This window comes from Nicotiana sylvestris, chromosome 9 (assembly GCF_000393655.2).
Source record: "Nicotiana sylvestris chromosome 9, ASM39365v2, whole genome shotgun sequence".
Taxonomy (NCBI): domain Eukaryota; kingdom Viridiplantae; phylum Streptophyta; class Magnoliopsida; order Solanales; family Solanaceae; genus Nicotiana; species Nicotiana sylvestris.
The window spans coordinates 16,785,203-16,797,595 of NC_091065.1; positions in this window are offsets into that span (position 1 = coordinate 16,785,203).

The following is a 12,393-nucleotide window of genomic DNA, read 5'->3' on the forward strand; positions in this document are numbered from 1 at the left end:
CACCAGGTGGTCAAGTTTGAATGGGATAGACAAGAAATAGTTGTGCATGGGGAAGACAGCTTAGATGTTCACAGCAGTGCCATTGTACCGGTCGAGGGAATCAAAAATGACCAGGGACCATGGGTTTACCAGGTTTCTGACGCAATGTTGGTAGAGAAAATTCCGGAGGGGAAATACATTCCAAATCCAAAGATGACCGCTGCATCAGTCATGGTAGCATATGAGATGTTGAAAAATGGTTTTGTACTCGGTAAAGGTTTGGGCTCATCTTTGCAAGGCATCATACAACCAGTATCTCTTCCCGAGAACTTGGGAACATTTGGTTTGGGATTCATACCCACTCTCACAGACGTGAGAAAGGCCAGAAAGCTAAAACAGAAGGCATGGGTCCTTCCAAAGCCAGTCCCACATCTGTTAAAATCTTTTGTCAAGTCTGGTACCATAAATCACTCGATAACAACAATTCCTAAATCTATGATTAATCCTGAGGAGGAATTAATTGAAAGATTTGAAAAGCTGTTTGACGATGTGAACATGGTGGAAAGCGGTGAAGATTCTAGCAACGCAGAAGTTCAATTCGTTGCGCCAGAGATATAGCTTAATAACTGGAAAGCCACTCCTCTCCCCATTCGAAAGGAGTCTTGGTAGTTTATTTTGATTTTGCTTCAGTTTGTCTGGGTTATTTCAGGGTTGTAATCCAATTTTTTATCTTGCAGTTTGTTTGAAGTGTGCAAACCTTGTTATCTTTCATCATCCAATGAAATATATTTTCCTTTTCATTATCATTCCTGGTAGTTGTTCTTTTGTTTTTCTTCTCTTTTCTGTACAGTCCTTTTTACGCTAGCTCAAGTGATATGACATGCATAAGGAATCCTCAGCCCAGTCTTAAAAATCAATCTGATTCCGAAATAATAATTCAAGAAGTATATTGTGATTACGAATCAGAATATGATGAGGATAAGGCTTTCGAAGAGATTAGTAAAGAGTTAATTCATTTTGAAGAAAAGCCCAAACCCAACCTAAGTGATTCAGAAGCCGTCAATTTAGGAGACACAAATAATATCCAAGAAACTAAAATAAGTGTCCACCTTGAACCAAAGATCCGGGAAGAGTTAATTAAAGCACTCATCGAATTCAAAGATGTTTTCGCATGGTCATATGACGACATGCCAGGATTGAGAACTGATTTAGTGGTTCACAAATTGCCCACTGATCCAATGGTTCCTCCTGTCAAGCAAAAGTTGAGGAAATTCAAGACTGATATGAGTGTGAGAATTAAAGAAGAAATCACCAAACAGTTGGATGCAAAGGTCATTCGGGTCACTCAATACCCTGTTTGGTTGGCTAATGTCGTTCATGTGCCAAAGAAAGACGACAAGATTAGAGTATGCATCGATTACTGCAATCTCAACAAAGCAAGTCCGAAAGATAATTTCTCATTACCCAATATCCATATTTTGATCGATAATTGTGCCAGGCATGAGATAGGATCTTTTGTGGATTGTTATGTCGGGTATCATCAAATTCTAATGGATGAAGAAGATGCAGAAAAAACGGCATTCATCACACCATGGGGAACTTATTGTTACCGGGTAATGCCATTTGGTTTGAAGAACGCCGGGGCAACTTACATGAGAGCAATGACTACGGTGTTTTATGATATGATACATAAGGAGATTGAGGTATAAGTGGACTATGTGATCATAAAATCAAAGCATCAGGCCGACCACGTTGGGGATTTGAGGAAATTTTTCCTGAGACTTCGCAGGTACAACCTCAAGCTTAACCCTGCCAAGTGCGCATTTGGTGTTCCATCTGGAAAACTATTGGGATTCATAGTCAGTCGGCGAGGCATCGAGTTGGACCCATCAAAGATCAAAGCCATCCAAGAATTGCCACCTCCAAGGAACAAGACTGAAGTAATGAGTTTGTTAGGGAGGTTGAACTACATCAGCAGGTTTATTGCTCAACTCACGACAACTTGTGAGCCTATTTTCAAATTGTTGAAGAAGGATGCTACGGTCAAGTGGACTGATGAGTGTCAAGAAGCGTTTGATAAGATAAAAGGATACTTGTCAAACCCACCTGTGATGGTTCCGCCAGAACTAGGAAGACCTTTGATTCTTTACTTGACAGTCTTAGAAAATTCATTTGGTTGTATACTGGGGCAACATGACATCACCGGCAGAAAGGAACAGGCCATCTATTATCTTAGCAAGAAGTTCACAGCTTATGAGGTTAAGTACACTCATCTGGAAAGGACATGTTGCGCCCTAACTTGGGTAGCTCAGAAATTGACACACTATTTGTCATCCTACACTACTTACCTTATTTCGCGTCTGGATCCGTTGAAATATATATTTCAAAAGCCTATGCCAACAGGGAGACTTGCAAAGTGGCAGATATTGCTCACAGAATTTGACATCATCTATGTGACTCGGACTGCAATAAAAACCCAAGCATTGGCCGATCATTTAGCCGAAAAATCCGGTCGACGAAGATTATGAGCCATTGAGAACTTATTTTCCCGATGAAGAAGTGATGCATATCGGTGAGATGGAGAAAATTGAAAAACCTGGCTGGAAACTTTTCTTTGATGGGGCTGCTAACATGAAAGGAGTCGGGATAGGAGCTGTGATTATTTCTGAAACCGGGCATCACTATCCTGTTACGGCTCAACTTCGGTTTTATTGCACCAATAATATGGCTGAGTATGAAGCTTGTATTTTGGGGTTAAGGCTAGCTGCAGACATGCATATCCAGGAAATCTTGGTCTTGGGAGACTCGGATCTTCTGGTACATCAAATTCAAGGAGAATGGGAAACGCGAGACTTGAAGCTCATACCATACCGACAATGTTTACATGATCTGTGTCAACGGTTTCGATCAGTGGAGTTCAGGCATATTCCAAGGATCCATAATGAGGTCGCCGATGCATTGGCTACCCTGGCATCAATGTTGCACCATCCGGACAAAGCATATGTGGATCCACTGCATATTCAAGTCCACGATCAACACACTTACTGCAATATGATTGAAGAAGAATTTGATGGTGAACCATGGTTCCACGACATCAAGGAGTATATCAGAATGGGGATATATCCAGCACAAGCCACAGGGGATCAAAAGAGAACCATTAGACGGTTGGCAAATGGATTCTTCTTAAGTGGAGGAGTTTTGTATAAAATAACACCAGACCTTGGATTATTAAGATGCATAGATGCTAGACAAGCTACGACTGTCATGTCTGAAGTACATTCAGGAGTTTGCGGACCCCACATGAGCGGATATGTGTTGGCAAAGAAAATTCTCCGAGCTGGTTACTATTGGCTTACCATGGAGCGAGATTGTATCAGTTTTGTGTGCAAATGTCATCAATGCCAGATACACGGAGATTTGATTCATTCTCCACCATCCGAATTGCACACAATGTCGGCACCATGGCCCTTCGTCGCTTGGGGCATGGATGTGATTGGACCAATTGAGCCGGCAGCATCCAATGGGCACAGGTTCATTCTGGTAGCCATTGATTATTTTACCAAATGGGTTGAGGCCAAAACATTCAAATCAGTGACCAAGAAAGCTGTGGTCGATTTTGTTCACTCAAATATCATATGTCGATTCGGAATCCCAAAGGTGATCATCACAGATAACGGTGCTAATCTTAACAGTAACTTAATGAAGGAAGTATGTCAACAGTTTAAGATTACACATCGCAACTCTACCCCATATCGGCCCAAGGCGAATGGAGCAGTCGAGGCAGCCAACAAAAACATAAAGAAGATACTTCGGAAAATGGTAGAAGGTTCAAGACAATGGCACGAAAAATTACCATTTGCGTTGTTGGGATATCGCACTACTGTTCGCACTTTGGTAGGAGCAACTCCTTATTTGTTGGTATATGGAACTGAGGCGGTAATTCCTGCAGAAGTTGAAATTCCTTCCCTTCGGATCGTCGCCGAAGCTAAGATTGAGGATGATGAATGGGTCAAAACCCGTTTGGAGCAGTTGAACTTGATTGATGAAAAACGATTGGCAGCAGTATGTCATGGCCAATTGTATCAAAGAAGAATAGCAAGAGCATACAATAAAAAGGTGCGTCCCCGAAAGTTTGAAGTGGGTCAGCAAGTGCTGAAACGTATTCTTCCACATCAGGTTGAAGCAAAGGGCAAGTTTGCCCCGAATTGGCAAGGACCGTTCATTGTGACCAGAGTATTGTCCAATGGTGCATTATGTTTAACAGATATTGAAGGAAAATGCATAGACATGGCTATCAATTCTGACGCAGTAAAGAGATATTACGCATGATTTTTCTCTAGTATAATTATTGAATATTTGGCATTATTTCGAAGATTGGAATGACGAAGGTAATTTATTCTGCTATCTAAACACTGTACCCTTTGTTCCCCCTTTGAGCCACATTTGTTTCTTTCATACCCCTCTTTTGGAATCAATAACAAAAGAAAAGAAAAAAAAGGAAAAATATATAAAAAAAAAATTAAAGGGTGAACTACGTTTGACCTGATTCCTCAAAGAGGATACGTAGGCGCCTCATAGGGTGAATAATGTGCATAATGTGCATAGTATAACATGGTAAAGAAAATATCAAAAGACCCCCAAGCAAGAAACTGGGGGCTGAGGTTGTATTTTAATAAGAAATGTGACTCCAAGAGTTGTAATTTTAAACCCATATCAAATTGTTTTAAACCTTTGATACCCTTTCTTTCCAACCATATCCAAAAGACCTTTTGATCAATCTTAGAGAAATGCCAAGTCGAGCAAATGGAGGTGATTCATATCAGGATAACACTCTAGTCCAAACAGGAAAAAGCGACGAAAATGAGAGAGTCTTATAGGTGAAAACCATCACGGGCACCATGAGACGACGAAAGCTGAGAGAAAGTAAAAAGAGAGAGTCTTATCGGTGAAAACCTTCGCAGGAACCATAAGGCGAAAAGGAATTAAGAAATAAACAAATGAGGGATGTTTGTCGGTGAAAACTCTTTAGGACACTGCAAGTCGAACAAGGTCCGTAAGTTGGCGAAAAGTAAAATTGGGTTGTGGAAATTTTGGAGAACAAAGTAAAACATCTGAAAATGAGATTGGTTAAATAGACTGGGCTGATTAATCCAAAACGCATACCATGATCATTGGTGCCAGTGACTCCAATCAGATAAGTTCCTTATTCCTATCTCTAACAGTCATCCAAATTTGGATTTTCTTTTTATTCTTAATTGTCAAAGTCGTCATGTTTCATCACTGATAATCTTACTCATCTAAAGCTTTTGAGGTAAGTTTTGTTCCAACAAATAAAAAGGAATGTCAAAATATACTACCAAGATTCAAAATTGCACAATGCAAAGTACGGAATGATATGCGGGAGGTAATATGATGAAGATAAGATATGGGTGTGAGCAAAAGTTTAATCGGAGAAGTGGTTCAGTAATGTCATGAGAGACATATGGTTACGATTAGAAGGGTCAGAAGTGAAAACAACAGTTGGGGATTCTGCGGTTAAGAGTCAATTATGAGGACAAAACAGTCCTTTCGACCGCTTCAAAGCAGTAAAGCAGGACAAAGAGAAAACCACCCCCAGCAAGAATGCCACAACTAACCACCACGCCTTAAACTAACAAGATTTTCTTTGATTTGAAACAGGGGCAAAGACAATATTTGTTTCAGGAAACACCGGTGAGGGAAACAAGTACCATGCAGGTTTGGTTGTATAAATTTTCAGGACCCTCCTGCAAAATGGGGCACAGGTTAAACCTTAAAACAATCATAAGTAAATAAATATAGGACAAATAAGCACCAAAGGGAATGTAGGTTGGCGTAAAAGTTTGCGAAAAGTTTTCAGGGCCCTCCTGGATAATGGGACATAGTTTAAAATTGGTTTAGATGGCAAGGTCTAGTAAAAGTCATGCCTTTAAAAGACATAGCTTGTATTTGAAATTGTCGTTTAGTTAAAATGTTGTCGGGACCTCCTGGATAATGGGACACAACTTTCAAATTTTAGTAATAGTTGGTAATATGATTTAGTAGCTGTCCCCAACTACCAAACTGGGGCAGAAAGTTTTCGTTGCTTTTGTCTATTTTACAGCAATCAGGCATCCACCTAGAGAACAAGGAAGAATAGTTGAAATATCAGCAATCAGGCGTCCACCTGGAGAACAAGGAAGAATAGTTGAAGTAGCAGCAATCAGGCGTCCACCTGGAGAACAAGGAAGAACAATTGAAATATCAGCAGTCAGGCGTCCACCTGGAGAACAAGGAAGAATAGTTGAAATATCAGCAGTCAGGCGTCCACCTGGAGAACAAGGATGAACAGTTGAAATATCAGCAATCAGGCATCCACCTGGAGAACAAGGAAGAATAGTTGAAGTATCAGCAATCAGGCGTCCACCTGAAGAACAAGGAAGGACAATTGAAGTAATCGAGGTCAGGAGCCCCCCTGAAGAATGGAATGACGATTAATTTCGAAGTTGTTGAGATTTCGCCCGCCTGAAGAGAGGAATGGCGATTTATTTGTAGTCGAGGTCAGGAGCCCGCCTGAAAAGAGGAATGGCGATTAATTTTCAAAGTAGTCGAGGTCAGGAGCCCCCCTGAAGAATGGAATGGAGATTAATTTTCAAAGTAATCGAGGTCAGGAGCCCCCCTGAAGAATGGAATGGCGATTAATTTTCAAAGTAATCGAGGTCAGGAGCCCCCCCTGAAGAATAGAATGGCGATTAATTTTCGAAGTTGTTAAGATTTCGCCCGCCCAGAGAAAGGAAGGGCGATTCATTTGTGGTCGAAGTCAGGAGCCCGCCTGAAGAGAGGAATGTCAATTTATTTTCAAAAGATGTTGTCGAGGTCAGGAGCCCCCCCTGAAGAACAGAATGGCGATTTATTTTTGACATTGCCGGTCAAAGTCAGGAGCCCACCCATATAATAGAGGAATACACTTAGAGTCAATAAGGCAGAGGAATCCAACCGGAATCCCCAGCGGGAAACAACAAGAATCCCAAGCAGAGAAAGGAAGTACAAGACTCGATGAAAAACAATACAAAAAGGAAATAAGCAGTTCAAGATCGGTAGTCTAAGGAGAATACAAGACAAATCGGAAGCAAAAGATACCAAAGGAGTCACCAAGACATCAAAGCAACAAGCGACACAAGGACATGATCTAGATAAGATTTTGTAATTCATATACCATGGTCTAGTCTAGCTTTTTGTTTTTCTTTAAGCAGGGTGTAATAAGGAGGTCAGCAAGCAGTAAAAGCAGCATGCAACAACAATAACATCGCAGTCCCATGGTACTCCCAGCTACCAAAACTTCCCGAACTACATTGACCTGATTCCTTCATAGCCAAGGATATGTAGGAAACCTTTGAAGCAGAGGTTCGGTCAAATCTTTCAAAAAATGCTTCCCACGGAGTATTCAAACAGGCAAAAATCACTCGTATCCGCTTACTTTATCTTTGCACGAAAACTCTTCATGTTTCCGGACAAAGAGGGGCAGCTGTGAGTACGTGATTTTTGCCTCATACGAATTACTCCAAAATAACTCCCGAAATTAGGTCTTTTCTTTAATTAAGTGTTATTTTTAGGAAATATTGTGCGGTTTTCCTGTTTGTTTGCATAGGTATGTGTGCATGTGTAACTTTTATTAATGCATTTAAAAATACAAAAAAATAATATAATGTAATATGTGTTGCATGTGCATTTAGGATTTAGTTTTACAATTTAGGAACTAACAGGTTTGTTTTAAAAAAATAAAAAAAGGAAAATCACAAAAAAATATGTAATTGTTGTAATTTTGTCATTTAAATGTGCCCTTGTGTGATTTCATTTTCTTTGTTTTGTGTGTTAATTATTGTAAGTATTAATTAATATTTGTAGTTGTATTTAGATTTTATAATTAATTAATTAGGAATTGTATTTAAATCAGAAAATTAAAAAAAGGAAAGGAAAAGAGTTCAAAAAAGCAAAGAAAGATTCGGACTGGGCCTGTTTTAGGCCCAAGAATTGCACTTTCTACCCAACCCAGATCTGTCAACCCAAAAGCCATCAAACGACGTAGTATAGGGCAAGAGCTACGTCGTTTTGATGGTGCCCGTCTAGGTAATCTCAAGACAACAAAACGACGTCGTATTGGCATTTTCCATCTGGACCGTTGATCAAATAGATCCAACGGTCTAGTTTAGTTCTTTCATTAAACCAAACGACGTCGCATGATTGTATTTAATCGGGACCGTTCATTGATTTTTGATCTGATGGTTCCAGGCCTTTCCCCATGACCCGACCCACCTGCGTCTGAGACCGACCCATTCCCTAACCTAAACCAAACGACACCGTTCAGTTAAATGAGTTGATCCAGGCCGTAGATCTTACCTGATCCAACGGTCAAGATCAGACCACCCCTCCCCTATATAAACTGAATTCATACCCCAGCCCCCTAACCAAGCATCCCCCCTCGCCTTCCTGTTCATCATCGTCTCTGAGATGACACCCCCCAAACCCTAGCCGCCCTAGTTCCCTCTCACCTGAAACCCGGCGGCAACGACGCCGCCGGTCACCACCTTAACACCCTTGAATCACCTCGACCTCTTCTTTCCAACCATCACCATAACTCCCCTCGAATCAGGCCCCAACTCTTCGAATCTTAAATCGAAGGTTGGCCTGAAAACCCAACCATCTCCGATGATCACCAAACTAATACCCAGTGACCTTCCAGCCACCCCCAACACAGATCCTCAAACCGTTTGGCTCGAATCATCTCAAAGCTTTTCGAATCTTCATTTGAACATTCAAGCCAAATATGAACTTACCCAGTTCCGTCCCAAATTCATACCAGGTGACCCCAGGCTTCCCTCACCCCTAAAACACCATTGGTTCCTTTCGAATCTGGCTAGAAACACTCGAGCCCTAAATCTGAAAAAAAAAAAACGGAACCCTAAAATTCCGAATCATGGAATCTGTCCAAATTAATTGAAGGGTTGGGGTCTAATAGACCTTAATCGAGGTGTTCTCAATTGAGAACACTTCGATTAAAGTCTGTTCGACCTCAAAATGCTTAGGTATGAGTTCGAGCCTAGGTCAGAATATTTCTGAGGTTCTGATGTATTTTACTTTTATTTTCCTTCATTTTTGTATTCATGTTTTTCTATCTATGTATCTGTATAGTTTAGTTTTATTAATTTTCCATTTTCTAGCAATTAATTCTGCTCGTCTTCATTAGACTTTTTATTTTGTCCAATTCTGTCATTTGTTTATGTTTGCTATAATTGTTATATGTAATCGATTAATAAGTTGTGTCGATTAATTAGTTTCCAGTTAATCCGTGATTCTGTCAATAACACTAAAATTATCCGAATTGCCTATTTCTTTGTTTCTGATTTGTTCAATGTCAATTGTAATATGTAATCGACTAATTAAGCTTCGTTGATTAGGTTGTTCGTATAGTTTGAATCATTTGGCATTCTGTTGATTATAGTGTTCAACTGTTAATTGTCCGATTAATTCAGATTCTGTTTAATTATGAGCATTATTCTGAATCATTGGAACTCTTGTACTGGATGTATTTTTTCTGACTGGAATTGGTTTCTAGCTGTAATAATTTAGGTGATCAGATGGGAATTAGTTTAGTCAAATGTTTAACTTTCTTCTTTAAAATGAGTGGGTACAGCTGATAGGCAGTAATATTAATGGGTTTTCAAGGGTAATTTGAGAATAAAACAGTAGGAATAATATGTTAATGTTAGTGTGTTGTTAGTGAGATTTTAGTGTCTTTAAAATAATGTGATAATGGGCAACCAAAGAGAGTGGAGGGGCTGAAATTAAGGAAAAGCTTTCCTTAATAGCTAATTAAGTGAAAAATCAGAGAAGTGGGAAATTTCTGATTTTAAAAGGGGAAAAGGGGTCCGGGCAGTAGGCTGGAGGGAGGGGGAACAATTTGTATAAAAGGGGATGTTAGGATCAGATTTTAAAAAAGAGATTAGAGAGAAAAGAAGGGACTGGATTTTAAGAACAAAGAAAGAACAGAAAAAGAGAGGAAGAAAACTGACTGATTTTAGGAACAAGAAAAAAAGAGAGGAAAAGAAAGGGAGAAAAATCAGAAAAAGGTAAAAACAGAATTTTACATTAGAAGTTAGTGTTAAGGCTGATTTTGGAGATTAAGAGTTTCAGTTTGCCTTTCCTAAGTTTTAAAAAATCAGAAATATTGTTTCCTTGTGACTGTCCGGTTTGTTTGGTGATATTGATTGGTTCGAATCTGGAATTTCTGAGTTTTCTGTTACTGTTTTGTCTGGTTTTCACGGATTTTTTTTGGGGCTGTTCAATCTGCTGAACTGTTGTGTGTGTGTTGCTGTTAATTTCGCTGACCTTCCTATTTTTCTGCTGTTGGGTTTTTGTGCTGCTACTGCTGAATATTACCTCTTTTTACCCTCATTTCCAGGTATATATTTAGACCCATGTTATTGCAAAGTTTCAATGTTGCAGAGAAACGAAATCTGGAATTCCAAATATGTCCGCTATCCATTTAAATTCATTAGTTGAGTTTCAATTTTTTAGTTAACTAACATAGCTTATGCTCGACATGGGAGCTATTAGTCCATCAGGCCTCTTTTGAAGTTAGTATAAGCTTTGCAATAATTCTATTTATTTCGGAATCTCATTAAGTATAGTTATATTCGAATTGTCGAGACAGGGGACTTGGTAGAAAGTTGACTATTCTTTAAACTTTGTATTTAGACCATGTTAACTAAGCGCTTGGTAACATGGAAATATCGGGGAACCACGCTAGTAAACTTCGTCAAGCCTGATATTGTTTAATTCTAGTTGATATAAGTATTCTCGTTTACATAAAATATGGTCTAATAATGGGGATAACTATAAGTGAGAGGTGAATTGATATAATTCGTTACAATTAATATATTGGAATATTCCGGAAGGTTCAGATGTGTATTTGCGGTATATGTAATGTCATTTTATTAAATCAATTTGTAGATTAGTTCTCTTTCTTAACAACAAATGGCCCATTTATTTTAGGAATGCGATTAACTCATTTTCTTATAAAAATAGTATATAAAAATAATGTCAATGATTTTTTACAAAGTATAGATTTAGTATTTGTAAATAGCTTGCATAAGCCGAGATAAAAAATTGGTTTGATTTTATTTATCCCAAACTCAATCATCGTAAGCAAATTAACCAAATAATTAGAACTTTGGACTAAAAACAAGTTATGTAGAAGAAGATTGGATTTATGAATACTGATTGCGGCATTTTAAGTCAAAGATATACAAAGTAGAGTTCGCTCCGAGTAGAATAATGAAAATTCTTCGAAAACTATTAGTTTGCTTCTCCACTAATTTTTTCCTAGTTTTACACGTAATTCGCTTGGCAAGTTTTTAAACACATACACTTAGTCCTAAGCCTAGGAAAATAATAAATAACTTGTGCATATAATTATCAATCACTAAAAATACATAAACGAATTACGGATACCGTATTCACGATAAAATGGTAATTTTAGTTGCACGTTATTTATTTATTTTTCATCTCGTTAACTCTTCTAATTTGAATAGTTTTGAGGTATATAATGCACACGTTTAAATCATATAACATGTGGTCAACACCTAATAAATCTTGATTTTTCTGGAAATCTCGAGGCACTCCATTCAGTAATTTTCCATGGCTTTCATATTTAAAATAGACGGACATAATAAACATTTGTAGAAAATTTATATTGCCATTAAGAATATTTTGTGTAATTGTGGACACGTTCGCGTGACATGATTACATTTCTAAAGACAATTCGGAGTATGCGTTCGCACAACTTCGAGCAAACTTTCTTAATAAAAGGGGGTTTTTCGGAGGTTATTAAATTAATTTATTTCATATAACCCGAGATGTGCAGTTCACCATTTAATCATACAAGAGTGACGAGTGTTCGTAAGTTTATTTTAAGCACGCACAATTTAGGCCATAAATTCATTTTTTTATATAATAAAAATAAAAACATGCTATCAATCTTATTGTGTACACGTATGCGTGACACGATTCTTTACATTTATATATAAAAAAATGAATATACGTACGCGTGATTCGTTTCAAGATAGGTCTATAATTATAAAGAATCTTAACCAAAAGCGGTAATAAAACTATGTAACAAGTTAAAAAAAATGTATTTAGTAAATCAAGATAAATTAGGCCAAGTATAAATTGTTAAGCGACCGTGCTAGAAATGCGGAATTCGGGAATGCCTAACACCTTCTCCTGAATTAACAGAATTCCTTACTCGGATTTCTGGTTCGCAGACTGGTAAACAGAGTCATATTTTCCTCGATTCGGGATTAGAACCGGTGACTTGGGACGCCATAAAATTCCCAAGTGGCGACTCTGAAATTAATA